Source organism: Amblyomma americanum, chromosome 1 (assembly GCF_052857255.1).
Source record: "Amblyomma americanum isolate KBUSLIRL-KWMA chromosome 1, ASM5285725v1, whole genome shotgun sequence".
NCBI lineage: Eukaryota > Metazoa > Arthropoda > Arachnida > Ixodida > Ixodidae > Amblyomma > Amblyomma americanum.
The window spans coordinates 549,884,272-549,905,075 of record NC_135497.1 but is presented as its reverse complement, the minus strand read 5'-3'; the positions used below and the strand labels follow the sequence as shown (position 1 = coordinate 549,905,075).

General features: G+C 47.9%; 1 pseudogene; it reads left to right on the top strand.

The window, feature by feature from the left end:
- The first annotated feature begins 15,539 nt into the window (after positions 1-15,539).
- LOC144129625 (uncharacterized) overlaps positions 15,540-20,804 on the top strand; it is a 122,694-nt pseudogene continuing 117,429 nt past the window's right edge.

The following is a 20,804-nucleotide window of genomic DNA, read 5'->3' as shown; positions in this document are numbered from 1 at the left end:
TTTTATTTACCACGGCACACGAGTACCGAACGCACATAAAGACAATGAGAACAACACTTTTCATCCAGGAGACAGGCCCTGCTTTTTGGTGCCGCATTATAGCTGCGGCAACCGCATGCAGACTGCCTCCACTCACATTCCTATATAGCCCCATACTAATAGGGCGTGTGGATGCAGATAGTAGCAGAGAAACATAGAGCGGGACTCACCGGTCATGCGATTCATCCATGCTTAGTGAAACCGCGCAGGAGTATTCGTTGCCTTTCCTGATCACAAAATGTCGCAGCATTGCCTTTCTTCATGGCTTACCCGTTGAAACTCGCCAATGTTGACGGGGCGTAATTCTTGTCATTGGCTTCCAAAACACACTCCTTCTCACCTTCCTATTGAATTAGTTCATCCCACGTGTCCGCCGTGCAAGCACTGAAGTAATGCCTCAAAGAACCAAATAACACAAAACGCGACGCGTCGTTTGCGCTGTCATGACGCTGACGCCTCCGCTCTGGCGTCGTTGAAAAATTGGAGCCCACAAACAAGTTTTTTTAAAGTAACAAATATTTAAATTATATTCACAACGCAGAGTGTAATTTTTAAATTTTTTTCTATTACTATGAATATCAAAAGACTTTAAGTTAATTTTGCTAGCATGTCGTTTGTAGAAGCTGCGATCCTGTGATCCCATGATCTGACCCGGATGTCCTAGCAGACAACGGAGCAGACGATGGAGCAGACGAGGCTGTTGACGGAATGCGATTTCGTTTGATGCCAGGTAAAATCACTAAGTTGAGAAAAAAACAAAACAAATGCAGCGCATCTCACACCGGCGAATATCGTGGTTATGTTGGACGCTAGTGGCACGACGGAGAGCAGCTCCGATGAAATAATTAGCGCGCCACTGGCACGCTCACCAGAGATCATAAAATCTAACAGCTTAATCTGTGACCAGTACTAGCAGATTGTTTTGATATCAACTGCGTTACGAAACTACGTCGATACTTGCGTCACACTTTAGCTAATATGCAACAGCGACTCGCCCTCGCCGCATCCTGTTCGCGTGCAATTTCACAAGCAAGAGCGCACTAGCGCAACGAAGCAACCCTGTTTTCGAGCTCATATCGTTCCGAGAAATACGAGCTGTTTTGGCACGTACTGGAAATGAAGTTTTCAGCCTGTGCGTCATGAACGGTGTCGATGGCGTCGCGGACGCGCTAAAGACTCGCCGCAACGCAGCCGATACCCCAAGCATATGGGCCTTAAAAGTTGTTCACCAGTACTGCAAACGTGGGCATAAAGTATCGCTCAGTCCCAGGCCGGTTGCTCGCTCCTCGATGTTCCAGCCTTGCCGGTGCAAGTCGCAAGCTGCTCACCCAATCAGTGAGCGAGCCGAGCTTTCGGCAACGACGCCGCCCGCGGGCGCGCCGGGCAGTGAACTGCGCGCTATTCCCTGGCTGCCCTAGTCGTCGCTAAGCCTAGCCGGTTTCACATCGATGCAGCAGCTGAGTGCATTTCGGAACTGGCTAGCGCTGAGGTGCTACTCTCGTCATCGTTTTACTGCGAAGCTCGTATCATAGTAAAATAAAGATATGCTCGGTTTCCTCGACACCTTCAGGAGCGGAGCCATTTGAGGCCAGGAGAGCTGCAATTCAGCAGCAGCAATTAAAGGCGCTATGGGAAGACATTTGTTTGTATTCCTGTTATCGCTTCTACCAATAACTCGATATTGGCCAATGATACTCCATCCGATGGCTTAGTGTGGACTTGAACAAACATGACTATCGCATTTTTCTGACGCTGGCGGCCGGCATCCAGGCTAGCATGCCGGCCCCGAGAAGGGCGCCCTTAAGCTATCAAGACGCTTATTTGTATGGCCGTGGTGCACATGGAAACCGCCAGACATCCTCCTGTTCGCTCACGTTGTAGCACACAGTGACACTGGGGACCAGAGCACTTTAGAGGACCGCGAGCGCGAAGGCGCAGGAGCTAGACTGTGCCAAAGCAGACGAAACTCTTGAAAGCGCGCGATTGACGTCAGTCCCGAGACGCAATTCTAATTTCGCGCAAGAATCAAACGAGAAGGAGGCCCGCAGGTCGCCCTTGCAGGGGTGAGCAATGGCGTTGTTGAGCTGCTGCCTGATTGCAAGCGACTTCTGGTGTCGCATGTCCTTTGCGATTTGCAAATCTGAATGGGCATTAAAGGTGCGTTCACATTAGCGAGTCCCAGACTTCACGCATGTAAACAAGCGCATTGGCCACGGGGGGGGAGCCCCGAACAAGTACGCCCTTCTGGGAAAGTCGCTCGCGACATCATTTGACAGAATTCCTCACCCAAGCCGTACCGTCACGGGATATAACGCCACGTCACCTGACCAATATCCGGGTTCTTGCTCCGCCGAGAAATTCAAGCGAAGGCGCTAGGCAGCGCCCCATGGACGCGCCGTTTCTGGGCGTCTATGTTCAAATCGGTTCAAACACGCTGGCGGCAGCATTTCGCCTTCGGCTGCATACGGTGCTCTCTATATTTAGCAAGATTTTCGTGTCACGGTCATGAAATTTTCAGCGGAGGCAATGAGCGACGCCGTAAAGTATTTTTTTCCTATCTTATCATAAGCAGCACGTCACTGCCACTAAAAAAATTCTCCACCAAAACTGAATAAGTGTTGGACTTAAGAGCGTAGGTTACGGGAACTTGAAGTGCTTAGGTCGGGGTGCTCAACACACGTAGAGAAGACAAAATACAAACGTCCGAGGGTGTTTCGTTTTGGAAACATTCCTTATAAGATACAAGCAGCGCCATTTACTTCAATGATTTTGCGCTACTATGGCGATTTACAGCAACCTTTGTATATCCGGTATATTTTCTCCTTATATGAGTTAATAAATTGTATAAACGTGTGTACTACACAACGGCGAATCGTTTGACCATATCCAGAACACTCTGCGACAAACGGTTTGGTCGTAATGGCCGTCTGGAAGTCCCTGGAATGCATGGTTTGGGGCGGAAAGATTGTCAGTGCAAATCCCGCATATATTTTGGGCTTCATCTGAATATTAATTTTATCCTCAGGAACACAAGTCATTGGAAACCACTTCGAACATTCTGCGTCAAACGCACGGCCCCCAAATTTTAGGCATATGGTGGTCTACGGGGTCCCACTTCGATGGCCGCTATACTGGCATGTATAAAGCGGATCGAATGTGAACTGAGGCTCTATGCGCCCGCTGTTGTTATGTGATGTAGTGTGGTAACTGTCCTGGCCAATTTGACCTTCACTGCAGACAGACGTGTCCTTGACAAACATAAGTAGTAAGAGCTAACACTCTTGAAACTGAAAAGTGGAAAATGATATCGGGGTTGCTTTAAGCATTTATACAGAAAACTGCGTGCATGCACATACATGCTGCCTTTGTGATAGCCGGATGATTATGGCGAGTAAGTTGACCATTAACTACATTCTTTTCCTCGACGAGTATATGTGTACTTGACCTGTTCTCCGTCTGTAGTATTAGTGGTACAGTATGTTACATGGCTTTACGAGCACGGCACAGCAGCCAGGAGAACACTGACTTTCGGTAGCGCCATTCGTCTTGCGAACGCTGATCGGTGTGCAGGCGCTGTCGTTTCTGGCTACATGCCACTACCGCACTACGGATACGCAGGCACCGCTGGCTTCGTCACTTGTGCGTTCCAGCTTTCTGGTCTTTCAAAGCCGCATTCTCTTGAGCATGCACAACTTTCGTCACACTGTCATGTGGAAACTGAAGGAAATTAAATGGGCGCTCGAGCGGCGCGTCTCCTCTTCGACAATTATCGTTCAGAGAGAGAGCTAGATCTTGGGAAGCTAGTTGAAAACTCCCCTCGCCTAAGTGCATTCGCAATTAATTTCGCTCGGTGCCCGTCACCAACTGACCATCACCTCGCACGCTCATCGCGACTCGCCACAGTCATTGCGCTTTAACGCACGTTTGGTCAATTTGATCCTATCGCTGTCACACGACGACCCGAAAAAAATTTCCAGTCACACGACGGTGCGATAGCATTTCCAAATTTTGCAGTAAAACAGAATTACCCTCGGCAGGAATCTGTCCCACGACACATCCCACGACAAGCATCTGTCACGCGACAGATCCCACGACAGGCATCTGTCGCGCGGCACATTCCACAACAGGCTGTTGTGTCGAGCGACAGGCCGCACGACAGGCAGTTTTATCGCGTGAAAAGAGGCGCGCTAGAAGTCTGTCGCACGACTGAACCCACGACAGGCAACTCTGTTGAGGCACGCAGTTTCTGTCGCGTGGCACGACTCGCTCTGTCCCACGACAGTACGTGCGAGACAAACCTGTCGCGTGACAAATGCGGCGACAGGGTCCTTCCTCGCACAACAAAATACAGGAAAGATGTCTCTCTTCCGACAGAACCTGCTACAAACACATTTGTTGCGCAAAACAACCCACGGCACGAAACTCTCGCACGTCACAAGGCACTACAAGACAGCTTGTCTTGTGGCAGATCCGCGACAAAAAATGCTGACGTGCGTTTGGTTCGGGTAGTAGTTAAAAAAATTACAATTATAACTTTTTTCAATAGCTCCATAGCTTCATGCGTTTATGGACGCAATTTTTTCATATCATGTAAGGTTTCAATATAAAAATCATATATCCGCAGATCACCCGACGGCAGTCTTATGTTTCTTTTTTATTAACGTTTTTGCTGTCGTCAAAACCATTCCACACTGTTTTTTATGGCAGTCTTAGCAGTTCCATGAGAGTGAAGGAAACTTTCAAATAAAGATTTTGCTATAAAACCGAAGAATGAACCATTTAATTCAATATTTCGATAACGGTAGCTTTCAACTTCTTTTTTTTTTTATTTCAAAATTTTTCTCCAAAAATATTAGACATGCAGCAGTCGCTCGGGATGATGCTCGCCTCCTGTACGGTCGAATATGGGTAGACCAACGGCCGAATATGGGTACATGAACGGCCGAGTATGGGTACACCAACGGCCGAATAAGGCTACAAGAACGGCCGAATATGGGTACACCAACGACCGAACATGGGTACACCAACGGCCAAATATGGGTAGACCAACGGCTGAACATAAGTACACCCACGGCCGAATATGGGTACACCAAGGACAGAATATGCGTACACCAACGACCGAATATGGGTACACCAAGGAAGGACAGAATATGGGCACACCAACGGCCAAAAATGGGTACCGCACCGTCAACAAGCACCCGTTTCTCCCGCTTCCCGCACAGGTTTCAGAGCCTGCAAGATTTGATAACGTGAACTGCAGGCCAGCGGGTTCACAGCTGAATGACTAAAGGAACCCGCGCAAAAAAGAAGACTCGAGTAAAGGGCTTGGTATGGATAACGGAAAGTTGATAATGACTCGATAAATTATGCGGGAACATGGGGCTCCGTACTTGCGGGTTCGATTACAACATGTCCCTTCTGGCCTGAGAACGGCAAGGTACGACGAGTAGTCGAGTTTTGGAAATGGACGAGCCGTCGTCAGTTTTTTTCCTACCCAAGGCGATTAAATACAAATTGCAGAAAATTAGTTGAATGCTGTTCTGGAAGCCAAATCATGTTCTTTCGAAAGTTTGCTTTTTTTGTTGGTGAAGCCCTTTTCCGGTATTACAGGTATGACTAGTATAGCTTCAGCGGCCTCTGTAGTGTCTGCAAGGGAACTTCTAGCACACCAACCCTGCTTTCGCTTGACGATACACGGTCGCAGCGGCCTAGCGACATCTTCTGAAGCTGATGAAAAAAAAAAACATTTCACAGCGAATTCCTTTACACATAATAATTCACTATAAAATTCACAGACAACCTTGTCGTCCAGATTGTCATCCCATCTTGTCGTCCCATATCAGTCGCTTTTCTTTCCAAAGCTGTCCTTTGCGAGGGACAGCGCGCTCCACTTTCTTTGCCGTTTTTTTATGTATGGCAACCCGCGCGACTACAGGTGGCTACTGGCCATGCTGCTGGATGGCGCCACGGATATGTGTCGCCGGAGCGCGCATTACTTAATGACGGCAACTTACGCGGCGGCGCTGTCACCTGGTTCATCAAGTGTCACGGGGATTGCGTGTGCGCCCCTTTGGCTGCAAGGCAGAAGTTTGGCTCCTTCGCGCCGAGCGTTGGCGGCTACCACCACGGGACCACAAAGAAGCTGCTGTAGACGCATGCGCTGACCCGGCGGCAGCGCAGCACGTAGGCACCAGGGGCGAGTGAATTGAAAGTTTTGCCAATGTTGGGGTGTACGTTCGGCTCCATGTTTTCTTGGCCTGTGCCAAGGTCACCCGCGGCGAGCCGACAGCGGCAGCAAAAAGCATTTCATGCTTGATACTCGTCCGTTACAAGTACTTTCATAGCGCACAGAAAACATCTGTTAGCAAACTGAGGGGAATTTTGCAGGATAACAGCTTCCTTTCATTCTGATAAACGTAACCAAATCGTTTAAAGGAAGCACCAACAAAGGCGAAACAATTTACAGAAGGGCAGGATGATGCGCTCACAGAGTTTCATTTGGGGGGTATTTTTTATAGAGGAGAAAGTCGTATGCTTTTTGGTGCTACATGGTGTTTAACGTCCCCGAATATTACGAGAGACCCCATGGGAGGTGCAGTACTGGAGTACACCAGCTTAATTTTGACCGCCTGAGGTTTTTTAGCTTGCTTAGACGGCGCTCAGCGCACGGGCCGTTTTCGCATTTCACTTTAATCTAAATTCGGTCGCCGCGGTCGGGCGAGATTCGTTCCCGCGTTCCGCTTGCCCTGTTACAGCGACCGCCGTTAATATCACGCTCCCGGTTCTGTAGTGTCAGCTTTGCCTTAACAACACACCGCGCTAATTGGTCAGCGCCCAGTGACGCCGCGCAAGACGTCGACGCAAGAAGCCACGCTGAGTGGTGCGAACACTGACGCCACGAGGGGCAGCATAGTGACGGCACGGGAATTTCAACAAGGAAGACGACGAATGGTAATGAATAAACAGTACTGTATTCACCACAGCAAACCGCTGTCATTGTACGACATGAACTGGTGGGCGAGTTGGTCATACATGGTTCTTGTAAACCAGCGCAACGGCTCGAAGCCAAACAACAACAACAAGCCCAACATCAGCGCTGTGTTTCTCCCCTTGCTTTTTGGCTTCGAGCCGTTGCCCCAGTTTACAAGAAGCTGTCATTAGCTCCACGTTACAAAATGATAACAATCCTGTGCGAGATATTTTTGTATTTTTTTCTGTACATCTTGAAGGTCGCACGGCCAGTCTTTTTTTCTTTGCTTGAATATAGCTGCTTCTACGCCGATGAAAGCAAAAGCAAAACATCAGTAGTCGTTACTGTACTACTGGCGATACCGTGCATATTATTCAGATATGCCTACATCCATACGTGAGCCGGATGTCCAGTACCTCCATGGCAGGATATAGTAATTAATGAAATAAGGTGTTTGTATGGACTAGTCGGTACATGGTTCAAACTGAAGGCACAGCGCACGAAGGACGGGACTAAGAAAGAGACAAACACAAGGCGGACTTAGGACTAAAAGGCCTTATTGCTCGGAAGAAATAAACAGGCAAAAAGGACCACAATCAACAGATAGAACAGCGCCAGTCATGATTATCAAAAAAAAAACACAGTGTAAGGTGTAGGGTGTGATTGTGTGTATGATGCTAAGTGTAGAGTGCGGTTGTGTGCTTTTGTTGTGTGTGTTTTTTTTACAATCATTACTAATGCTGTTCGATCTGTTGACTGTGCTCCTTTTAGCCAATTTATTACGTGCGAGTAATAAAGCCTTTTTGTCGTAAGTAGGCGCTGTGTTTGTCTCTTTCTTAGTCCCGTCTTTCGCGCGCTGTGCTTTCAGTTTGAACCCAGTAATTAACCCCCTCAGGCGCTCGGTCGACATATGTGGAGGCGGCCTAAACCACCTCATATTTTCGTACGCAAGGCGAATTTCCATCTCTGAATACCGCTCTCTTAGCATTTTGACCCTACCGGTCAAGTCTGTCGCGCCATCTCTTGCAGCTACAGCGAAATGCGTTTGTAAAAAAGAAGAGATTGTGTATCGCGTCGTTTTTTGCCGGCACAAGTCAATAGCTTTTCATTTTGCATTCTATCTTTACAAATGATTGTTAATGATAGAATTTAGGGCTCGGAATATGCTGACAGGTTAATGTAGAAACGGCACACGAATTTTCATCGTCATAGACGAAGAAAAAGTACTACGGTGGACGTTGAGTGTGGCGCCTCCACATATGTGGACATTGCGCCTTAAGGCCGAAAATATCAACGCGGCGTTTTCTCCCCACAACGCGCCTTTTTTTTGTTGACGTAGAGTTTAAAATGGGCTTACTGCTTACGGACTTTGAAAACTATACTGGTACAAAGAGAACACTGTACGACTCCAGCGCTGAAGCGTTTTTCATGAAGATAGCTGATGGTAAAGCACCTCCAAAGTGCGGGCGACCGAGCAATGAAGACTCGCAGATGGTCGCAAAGAGCCGCCACTTAGCTGAGCCGCTGCTGACAAATACAGCGCGCTATGAAGAGTGCTTAAAGTCAGGGAGGTCTAGGAGTGTCTTAGGCCCCCTACCAATATCCAAAAAAAAATCAGCGACCACCTATGCTACATTTCAGAACGCATGAATCCGAAGGAAGCAACCATTTTCATGGGCGGTCAAAACAATTTTCTTTATCATTTTGAAAAATTCGTAGAGGTTTTTATCAAGAGTCATTACATTTTGTATGAAAATCGAGACGGAGAAAAATACAAATTGGCAGCACTACACAAGGGGGGATGAAAAAGGGGATCCGGTGCCCTCAGACCATGGTCAGTTCAGAGCTGGCCGCTCAGCTCCAAGGATGCAAAACTACAATCAGCACATAGGTAGAGCGAGGAGGGAGTTTGTTTCAGGTCTCTGACATAAATTGAGCAAACAACGACCTTGAAAAATCTCATTTTTGCAAAAACCTTGTGTAAAGCAGGCCGCAAGATATTCTCCCTCTCTCTCCCTTTCCCCGTGTGTCCAGATCATTGAGACCCCTTCGGTGCAGCCGGACTTGAAGCATTACTTATGATGGAAGCAACCATTGTCCCCAACTCCTGGACACGTTAATTACACAATGGTGCCGTGGTGAAGCCCCCCCCCCCCCCCCCGCCCCCATCTAAAAGCCACATTCGGTGCACGAAATACCGGTTTCCTCTGCTTGCGTCACAGAATGACTGCTTTTATCGCTTCTATAAGTCCTGAGCTACCGAACAATTGCTTGAAGCGTACATGCTCATGCTAAACATTTATTCATGTCAAACGATCAGTTAGAAAAGGGAAGCAAATGTAGTAGCGCTTACGTTCATGTATGAGCTTTAAGAGCTTTAAGGCGCTATGTCCACGAATGTGGAGTTTTCTTAGTCTGCTGATCATCATTTATGCAATAAAAAATTAAAAAAAAGAGTTTTCATTTTAGCAGATTTAATTGGCGCCTGAAGGGGTTAATGACCTCTTGGAAGATTTACGCACGTCAGTCAGATGGCTCTATTGGTTCAGACAGTTTCTGACGACGTGGTTTGAGAAATGGGCTAAATAGCTGCAGCCTTTGAGTTACAGGCTGCTTTTTCCGGTTAGAGTGCCCTCTATTTACCAGAACTGGGACGGTGATACCAAACATAGTTTTCTTTGTGAAAAATAAACTTGCCTGTCTTCTCATTTATTATGTGCTCCAGATAAGGTACCGTTTATTTCGGGGCTAGTTATCGAATGTGCATTGTAGGAAGCAGCGCAGTGCTAAGAAATCTGTGACATAGACGGAATTACTGGTTTGACCTGCGCAGACTACTCATTAGGACTTATTTAGAAATAACATGCACATACCGCCTAACAATTTCAAGTAAACACACGCGGCGACATATTTTGACACCCATGATAATACTGGTGAGGCAGTTCACCTAGTGTCTAGCTACCGCATTAGAGCCGAATTAACAGCTCATAACAATATTTTTAATGTTATGTAGGCCTCCATCTGTTTCCTCTGAACTTGCGCTGGTTGGGTTAAAGTATGCTGGTGTTCGAGAAAACAACTTCGCGTTAATATTGCAATGCATTGGTTTGCTCATGCTTTATTGAAAGTAAGCGCTAATGATTTGTGAAAGTGCACGATTCGACACAGTTCGACTGAATATACTATGTATGAATTCAAAATGTCGAGTTGATGATGTTAGTGTTTGAAATTGTAGGAGTGTCGGTAGAATATTTCATAAAGTGGTGTTGATGACGTCATTTTTAGCTATAGACGTCCCTCGAAAATATTGCAAATGCGAAATGCAGTTTTTTTTCTTCTAAGCGAATATAAGATTAAAAAGGCTCTCAAACAAATTTGGCGGTAACATTATTTGACAAACCTATTAAAGAAAACGACTGTAGTAGTTAACGAAGACCGATGATAAAAAGGATAAATTTCTCATTTCCCAATGGTTGTAGATAAATAGCAAGTGCTGATACTTTATCTATTTTGTCCTAATAAACTGAACGCTCGCAATGCAATTTTGCACAAGTAAAGAAGTACCTACATCTAAATTGAAAGCCCCCCCCCCCCTTTTTGTTACTTAATTGTTATCTTTCCTCTCTAACTTGAGCCGCGCTTTTTAGTGTACCTCGTAGTATGAGCGCTCCAAATATTCTGTGTTGTAGCTTTCTTGAGGACGACATTTTATTTCTCTCGCAGAAAAAGACGGAAATGCGACAAAAGGCAATAAGGCCTTACGAGGTCACAGTTCCCCAGTACAGGCTGCGCGCTATACAGAACTTGAAACTTGGCGAATAAAAGAGACAAAAAAAACTTAAATTATGTTAAGATCTTAGGTCATATGCATAAAGCAGCACAAAAAACATGCTAGAATTCCACAAGAAAAGCCGGTTCAGTCAACATGGTATGACAGAACTTGAATATTGCCACACTGCTGACTCTCTTCCGGTGCCACCTGATGGCCGAACCTTGTGTCCCAGCGCGTGGAAGAGCGTCTTCTTTGTCTTAAATGAGCGCGGTGGTTCAGCAAGCCTCGCCCCAGTAAACGGCTGTGCTTCCTGCTAAGTTTGCCGCTTACATTTGGTGGACCGTGCTGGGTATCATCCCATGTACGCTGACCCCGACGATATCCTTGACGCTTCTCCCCGACGCGCGGACGGCACAGCTGTCCACAAAGCGAGCCGCTTCCTGCGACGCCTGCAACCCGAGTTTGAGCCACTTACAAGGCCTGTGCGAGCTATGACTTCCACCATTGGCAGCCAGACAGGTCAGTACTCCGGCTGTGCCCCGTCGTTCGTCCTTCTCGCACCTCGGTCGCCACCACCCTTCCACAGCGACCGGTTCGAGGATGTAGAAGATTGGTTGGCCAGTTTTGACCATGTATCAGCATTCAATCAATAGTACAACGAGCCGAAGCTGATGAATGTGTATTTTGCACTGCAAGGCTCGGCGAAAACGTGGTTCGAGAAACACGAGGCGTCCTTCTCCAACTGGGCAGCTTTTCGTCGTGAGTTGCTCGCCACATTCAGTTCGAGCGAGTGAAAGGGAAACGCTGAAATTGCTGTTCGCTCCAGGTCACAGTAGTCCAACGAGAGTGTGGCCATGTTTATAGAGGACATGACCCGCCTCTTCAATCGGGCCGACCCGGCCATGCCCGAAGCTACAAAAGTGAGGCCCCTTATGCGTGGGGTAAATGAGCAGTTTGCTAGCCTCATGCGTGACCCTCCGAGAACCGTCGCCGCCTTCGCTAAGGAAGCTACGAGCATGAAACGTTCACTGCAGGAACGGAGTGCCCAATACAGTCGTCAGGCAAACGTAGCGGCCGCTCACTACTGCGCATCCTTGCCAGCCCCCGGGGATGAGGCGTTGCGAGAGCTTATGCGGAGCATTGTCCGCGAAGAACTGCGACACCTCCACTTGGATGCTCCGTCGGCAAGCATACCTTCTACAGGCGGTGTCATCCGTGACGAAATCCGGCCAGCGGTGCAGCCACCACCAGCACCACTATCGGAGCCGCTCGTGATGTCCTACAGCGATGCCCTGCATCGACCAGCCCTCCTGCGCCGCAAGCGTTTCGCCCCGTTTCCGGACACGACCACCACATCGTTACCTGCGCCCCGTCGAGCAGCAGCAGGACCTGTGCCCTCCTTAGAGCAAAGTGCACGTATGGCGAACATCCAACAATCGCCCGCTATGCTTCCACTGCGGGGAGCCCGGCCATATTCTGCGGAATTGCCCGTACCGGTGGATCGGTTTGAGAGTATTCCCACCAGACGCGCCTCGACTGCGCTATGATGAAAGGCCACAGGACATAGAGGAGTACCTGGCCGCTCACGTGCTGCCCCCGACCTCGCAGCGGCAACAATCGCGATCGCCATTCCCGAGGCGCTTTGCTTCGCCCAGTCGGCCCTCATCCTCCGGTCAGTTCAGAGGCACGTCCCTTCTCCGGGGAAACTGAAGACGGCGTCCTCCGGGGGTAGGGCCACCGCCACTGCACAGCGCGAACAGCCTCCACCCGACGATTCGACGCGACGGCCCGAGCGGCGACGATCCGATCCGACGACCTCACCGACGTGCTGCGAACGATTAGTTTCTTCTGAAATTTTAGTAACCGTCGACAGTTATGAAATGACCGCACCCGTCGATACCGGCGCTGATTTTTCTGTAATGAGCAGGCAGCTCGCAATGACTCACCAAAAGGTTCTGACGCCTTGGTGTGGACCTGTGATCCGCACCGCCGGTGGCCATGTAGTGACGCCGATCGGCGTCTGCACCTGCCGCACCCAAATCCGCGGTCCTACTTTCACTGGCTCCTTTGCCGTATTACGTGACTGTTCAAAAGATCTCCTTCTGGGCATAGATTTCCTTCAAGAATAAGGTGCGATCATCGACCTTCGGACGCTCAAGGTATCTTTTTCTGCCCAGCGAGCCGTTGACACCAACACCGAGCCCAGCAGAGTAATGTCGCGCGTATGTGACGACCACATAACAATCCCTCCGCGACCCAGCAACTTCGTCACAATGTAAATGCTCCACAAAAGAAGAACGTTATCTTATTTTAGGTGAGCCTGCATTAATTACTTTTTGATGGCTTTCTTGAAATCGATCTTGTAGACAGACCAAATTAGAATTTATGAGAGATTGACTTATTCGCACGCAGGCGATAAGCCCAGCCAGCTATTTCAAGCTCACCACCGAAATAAGCTCCCATGGCTGCCGACTGCTTGGCATGGACAACGCTCCGTCCTATCGCACTCTGCTTCCGGATAGACAACCGACTGCTCGAGACAAACGGTTCGGGGAATCGCGTTTCGGTGCGCGCTCAGATGGGCTGGGCTAGCCATAGAAACGCTGACCACCACGGTCCGTGCCTGGAAGAAAAAAGAGCAAGCCATGACGTCAGTGCATCCCACATACATAGTGCGCGTGCCGCGCGGCGCAGCGCTGCATGCTTAAGCGGCGTTCGTAATGGCGCATTCGCCGGAGCCAGCTCGTGCATTCCTCGCGTGTGGCTGTTGAAGAAAGAGGAGACGGAATCCGGAACAGTTTTGGTGCTTTTCGCTCGGCTTCCAGTCCGTGTATGAATTTTTGAGCACACTCGAACAAGGTGTCGCGCAATCAGTAATTAACGGGCAGCATCCTCACGGCCAACTGCAGTAGGCCACTAGGGGCTGCAAATAGTGTGACGAATTTGGGTGTCGACTTCATAAAAACCGGGCGTCGGATTGAATGCGCGTTGGCTGCCGCCACGCCTTCACTATGCCCCTGCTACGCGACCGAATGCGAATTCAAGTGAGGGCGCTCAAGCGCAACTTTCAAAGGTTCTCTCGTATAAGTGTGGGAGTGGAGCACGAAGTCACTAAAAGGCAGAAAAAAAAATACAGTGCCGCGCACATTGCTTTCTCCCTGTTAAACGCACACTCGCGGTCTCTGCATCTGTGTGTTTCCTTGATTTCAGGATTGAAAACTTATCGCTTAACTTATCTCCGAACGCTAATGTAGCCGCATCATTGGCACACTGACTTAACGCGGTAAACACCATCGACGCGTTTTACTCACTGCATTCGAAGAACCCGACGGCCAGGTATAGACTGGGTGTGAATCCAACATGTGCGTATTTTAGTCATGTACCGGAGCACATGGCCGTCGAGTATGTTGCAAAATGCCGGTGCCTTGTCTTATCGTTCATCATTGACTTGCACTGCGTTGTTGTTTGTTATTAGCAGTCATCCTTGTGCGCTGTTGCAGCCTCTTCTTTTCATCTTTAAATATCTTATCCCGCGTATCAATTCCAGAAGTAGCGGCATCATGCGTTCCCTTCCATTTCCTGTATAAATATCCCCTTTCCGCAATAAAAATTCAGTTGAAGTCAGCACTGTGGTGTCTTGTCTCGCGCTGTATCGCATTATGGAAAATTACCAACTAGCCCGATCTGCCACTCTTGCGAGTATCAAGGAGAGGGCTGAGTCGGGCTGGTTGGTTCATGTTGAAATGGTAGGCAAAACAGCGCAGACGGACGGTACGGAAGAAGGCGAGACAGACACATGCGATGAACTAACAACCAAATGGTTGTGAACATGTGAACATACGGAATACAGCCTGCTCCCCTTCCGGTCGGCCCACTCTAAGATAGTCAAGCGCGGGATAGCGAAAACATGCATGAAAGCCGCTCTGTTTAGATCATGTGCACATAAGACCCAAGCCAGCTTTGACGCGCAGGTTACTAGGCTTACCGCTGCGGGATACCCGACGAAGATCTTATCTAGCATAGCAGAGTCGATATTAAAAGAATGCAGAATTCAGAAGGAGACGCGCAAACTGGACACTAAGCACATAACATGTATTCCGTATGTTCACCAAGTTTCGCATAACCTGAAAAAGATTGTGAACAAAGCCGGCGTAAAGCTCCTTTTCTCTGCCAGGAACAAGTTGGGAGGCCTGTGCAAGAGAATGAATCAGGAGAGTGGAAAGAAGTCTTGTCAGAAGAAACACAGAAACAAATTTGTCAACTGTTGCTGTGGTGTAGTGTACAAGGTCCTACTGTCATGAGGCCGTTTCTACATCGGAGAGACCGGACGGTGCGTCAACGATCGGCTACGCGAACACGCGAAAGACATTGAAAACAAGTCACGCCGAAATAATATGGTCATTCATTTCGCAGATTGCGAAGAATGTGAGGCGGTTTTGAACCAAACAACTATCATCGCCAAATATAACGATCATACCTCGCGCCTGATATCGGAGGCCTTTCACATTCATGCATTAGGCAACTCATGTGTAAGCCAACCATCGGTGGCTCTATTCCCACAGGAGATCGCTTTTCTTAATCAGTGATGATATCCCGAATGTATGCCATATTATGTTTTGCACCGCATTTCTTCTTCCCTTCTATGCTTTATATTGCCCCCTCTTTCGCAATAAACCATTTGGTTGTTAGTTCAGCGCATGTGTCTGTCTCGCCTTCTTCCGTCCCCTCCGTCAGCGCTGTTTTGCCTACCATTTCAACATGAACCAACCAGCCCGACTCCGCCCTCTCCTTGAATTCATTTCTTGTACATCGGGCTCTTTCCTTTCCACTTATTGCCTCCGCTCATCTGTTGTATGTGTAAACCTTCTGGCTACAGCAACGTGTCGGGCACGTCTCCTCACGTACTCATTGAAGAATTCCTTTCTGCCTCCGGACGTTCTCCGTTTATTCGGGGGTCTCATTCCTTCGGAAGGCCATGCCAAGCGGACGTGCCGCATCTTACGCTCCGAGACCTGGAGGCAAGCGAGATTTTACACGGAGTGCCTGAGCATTGCGTGCAGAAGCAACGTCCCTCCTGAACAAGGGAATAGAAGATTCAGTCAAGACCTGCGTGTAGCTTCGCAGACGGCGGAATTCATGTGGCGACAGGTTCTTCTTAGGCTCCCTCGCTGAAAGGAGCCCCCTACCTCACCTCAACAAGACGTCGTCGTGCTGGGGAAGGCAAGTGTCCCCCCCGAAGGTGAATAACCTGCTCGTGCTGGGGCCGAAATACTGCGAGCATCCGCGACTCGACAAAACGCAGCTCCTCTCTCTTGTTAGGACCGTTGCCAGAAGAGTAAGAACGGATGAAGCTGGGAGATGCATCAAGGAAGGCGTGGATTCCCTACCCCAGGAGGTGAAGAAAGGAAGCACGCGCCGTCTCACTGCAGCAGTATCAGCCCTCAAAGACGCTGGCGTCAAGCTAGTTCAGTCGGACAAAGAGGGTGGTTTTGTCGTCGTGGTAAACGACCTCTACAAGGAAAAGGCTCAAGCTGCAGTCGCTGAAAACTTCAGACAAGTGAAAACTGTCAAGCCGTCGAATGTGCAAGAGCAGGCAGTACAGCTTTGTGAGCGTGCTGGACTTTCAAGACTGGCCTCTTCCGTCAAAGCGTCGAAGGCATCTAGCCTTTTCGTCTTCTTCAGCGCCAAGACGCATAAAGTAAGCTGCCCCTTCGGTGTCATTGTGTCCGAACGGGGAACGTGGCAGCGCGAGCGGTCTTCCTGCAGAAGTGCCTGTCGCACCTTCAGATTCAAGATCCTTTCCTCATCAGAAAGCCGGAGACCGTGTCAGAATTCCTTCAAAACGAGTGTCCTGCCCACGTTGGCGCGTTTTCGGTGGATGTCAAGGACTTGTACTACTCCCTGCCGCAAAGCGCGGTGATCGCAGAAATCGGCAAGTGCATCGACCGTCACGGAGGCACCAAGTTCCAGAACTCTAGTGGTATAAACGTTAGCATGTTTCTAGAAATGCTCCGCTTTTATTTACAGTCCACGTTTGCTAGAGTTGATGATAGTTTTTTCATCCAAAAACAAGGCGTTTGTATTGGATCCAGCCTCGCTCCCGTTCTCAGCGATCTGTTCTTAGCTTCGTGCGATAGACAACTTCAAGCCAAGCTGGACGGCACCGTTGTTAAGGTTATGCGCTATGTAGATGACTTTTTAGTATTTTATCGCAAAAGTAACGCCCAACAAACTGTTGCTCAGATTTTTGACGTGTTCAGTACTGAACCTAACAACCTACAATTGACCACAGAGCTACCTACTAACAACAAACTAAGGTTTTTGGATCTGGAACTTGTGCTATCGTGTGACCATGTGTGTTGGATATACTCCCCGCGCTCCCAGAGAAGCCTGCTCCCCTTCCGATCGGCCCACTCTAAGATAGTCAAGCGCGGGATAGCGAAAACATGCATGAAAGCCGCTCTGTTTAGATCATGTGCACATAAGACCCAAGCCAGTTTTGACGCGTAGGTTACTAGGCTTACCGCTGCGGGATACCCGACGAAGATCTTATCTAGCATAGCAGAGTCGATATTAAAAGAATGCAGAATTCAGAAGGAGACGCGCAAACTGGACACTGAGCACATAACATGTATTCCGTATGTTCACCAAGTTTCGCATAACCTGAAAAAGATTGTGAACAAAGCCGGCGTAAAGCTCCTTTTCTCTGCCAGGAACAAGTTGGGAGGCCTGTGCAAGAGAGTGAATCAGGAGAGTGGAAAGAAGTCTTGTCCGAAGAAACAGAAACAAATTTGTCAACTGTAGCTGTGGTGTAGTGTACGAAGGTCCCACTGTCATGCGGCCGTTTCTACATCGGAGAGACCGGACGGTGCGTCAACGATCGGCTACGCGAACACGCGAAAGACATTGAAAACAAGTCACGCCGAAATAATATGGTCATTCATTTCGCAGATTGCGAAGAATGTGAGGCGGTTTTGAACCAAACAACTGTCATCGCCAAATATAACGATCATACCTCGCGCCTGATATCGGAGACCTTTCACATTCATGCATTAAGCAACTCATGTGTAAGCCAACCATCGGTGGCTCTATTCCCACAGGAGATCGCTTTTCTTAATCAGTGATGATATCCCGAATGTATGCCATATCATGTTTCGCACCGCATTTCTTCTTCCCTTCTATGCTTTATATTGCCCCCTATTTCGCAATAAACCATTTGGTTGTTAGTTCAGCGCATGTGTCTGTCTCGCCTTCTTCCGTCCCGTCCGTCAGCGCTGTTTTGCCTACCATTTCCACCAAGTATACATGTCGTGCACCCACGCCAGCTGAACAATCGCTCCATTTTGTGATGGTGTGTCTATGACAACTCATAGCTGCTAATTTACTAGAGCACTTCAATCAGCGTGTTCGCCGTGAGTATTTTTCATTTTTAATCCGACCAGCAAAATCGGTATGTGTGCGGATGATTTCGCGATGAACACCTCAATGTCTTCCGTTTCCGACCATTGACATCCAGACGATGGTATGTGTAGTGTCCTTTACCGCAGTGAAAACAGGGGCATAAAGATATATGCTCAGAAAAGAGTGCTGCTGCGTATAAGTCGAAGAAAAACCATTATAACATCTAGCTAATTTATTAACAGCGCTACGCAAACTTGATTTTTTTCGCCATAAACTTATGGGTGTACCTTATAGGTGCAAATTATTAGCATATATAATGCACTCATAAGATCAAACCTTGAATATTGCGCTATCATTTCGGACCCCCAATGCAAAAAGGAACATTAGAACAGAGGAAAATGTATAGAGTCACGAAGTATGCCATAAAAAAATTAACTTGTCCCTATCTTTATGAACGGAAACAACCCATATAAGACTTCTCCATCTAAGACCTAAGATGGTCCGCCTTTCCTTCTTCTACTCACTATTACATGCGAATTAGACATTCCTTCCGACCCTTATGTACTTGATCTAGAAATGTTCTTTTGCGCAAATAAAACGACACACGAGAAAGGCGACACACACACACACACAAGCGCAAACTGTCAACTGGCTTTATTGGCGGAAGGCCACACCTTATAAAGGCCGAAGGGTGGGGTGATATACCATGAAAAAAGAAAAAAGAAAGAAAGAATGAGGTAACAAAACAAGGTGCGAAAAGACCACTAAATCAGAACGCATGCGCGGGCAGACATGCGTAAGACATGAAAAGAAACGTTTGTGAAAATTAACAGTTAGCCACTTTAAAAAAGGCGATCTCAGCCGCGAACAGAGATAAAGAAGGTTCGCTGATGCACTCGCCACCAAGTTTCTTTATATGATAGGCTTCTAGGCTAATCCGTGCCGTCTTATCTCTACTCTTGCCAAGAACCTTCGTCTCTTCAAACCGGGCCACACATTCTTCACAGTTACTAACGTGCGCAACCAAATGCACGTATTTGTCCTCTCGGTTTTTTAAATTTAGGGCGTGTTCCCCCAGACGGTCATTCAGCCAACGTCCAGTTTGGCCGACATAAAACTTTCCACAAGACATTGGAATGGAGTAAACCACTCCAGTTGAACACCGAACGAACGGTTTCTGGTGCTTCTTCAGACACCCACGTTTTTTTTGCGTCAAAAATGCGTGGGCAGAGCTTTCCCAATTTGTTGTGAGCCGAGAACACGACAGGTACACCGTGTCTGCTTGCACTATTTTTGAGGTTGTGCGAAATTTTGTGGATATACGGTACGACCTCAGGCCTAGGGGCCTTTTTTTGTTGAGCTTCAGCAATTTTTGGCCCTGCTCCACGTTTGGACTTCTGAAGAATGGCCTCGGAAACGGCAGTCAGAACCGACCAGGGGAACCCTGCAGCCAAAAGCCGGCTTATCTGATGATTAAAACTGTCAAACATTTGATGTGGACACGATTTTTGGAGAGAAGATTCCATACAAAGCGAAGCTATTCCTCGTTTTATAGTCTTGGAGTGCGCCGAGTCATACGGCAACAACTCCTTTTTTGCGCGTGGATAATAGCCCCAGCAGACGTGTCCTTCAGAGAACGTTAATCTGAGGTCTAAAAACTGTAAAACCGAAACGTCGGGCAGTTCATAGGTAAAAGTCAAACCAAGACCATGTCCGTTAAAAGTATCTAAAACTTCACCTACTGTAGAGGGGTAGGTGAAGGTCTTCTGCGTTTTTAAAAGTACTAAAAAATCGTCTACATACCTAAAAACCTTTAAAACTGTCCCGCTCTCCTTAAAAGTCTGCTCCAGCCGCTTATCTACCTTAGCTAAAAAAATATCGCACAGAATAGGAGCTACGCAAGACCCTATACAGATGCCATTTCGCTGCAAGAAAGGCTGGTCGTTAAAAACAATAAAAGTAGCATTCAAGTAAAACTGCAAAAGTGCTAAAAAGTTATCTACAGACAAGCCTGCTGAGTTCTGGAACGACACGTCGACGTTTTCTTCAATGCATTCCTTAACAGACAGTAGAATTTGATCTTTACGCACGGAATAAAAAAGGTCTTGTATGTCTACGGAAAAACCAAAGCCAATGTTTTCATTAGACTTAACAAACTGTGCTACATTGACTGACTTTTTGGTAAGAAAGGGATCGTCCAAGACAAGGCATTTTAGCTTCTTTAGCAAAAACTGGCTGACGTTTACCTGCCACGATCCCTGTTCACTAACAATTGTCCTGAACGGAATCTCCGGTTTGTGGGTCTTAGCTGTGAAATAAGGGTTTAGGCTGTTTCCCCTGCTATTAGTAATGTCCCTGGCGAGTGCATTCAGATTTAACCTCTTACAGAATTCGGTGAACTTCGTCTTCATTCTCACTTCCCTTTTTTTGACAGGGACAAAGTTCTTATGTACTGCTACCTGCGCTTTCTCATTGTAAAGTCCCTGCGCTAAAACAACAAACCCGCCCACCTTATCCGCTTGTACAAGCATCAGGTTCTTGCTCTTAAAGAAAGACACCGCGCCACTAAAGACATTGTCACTACGCAAGTCCGGATCTTTTGGAGGAAACTTCCGCAAGCAG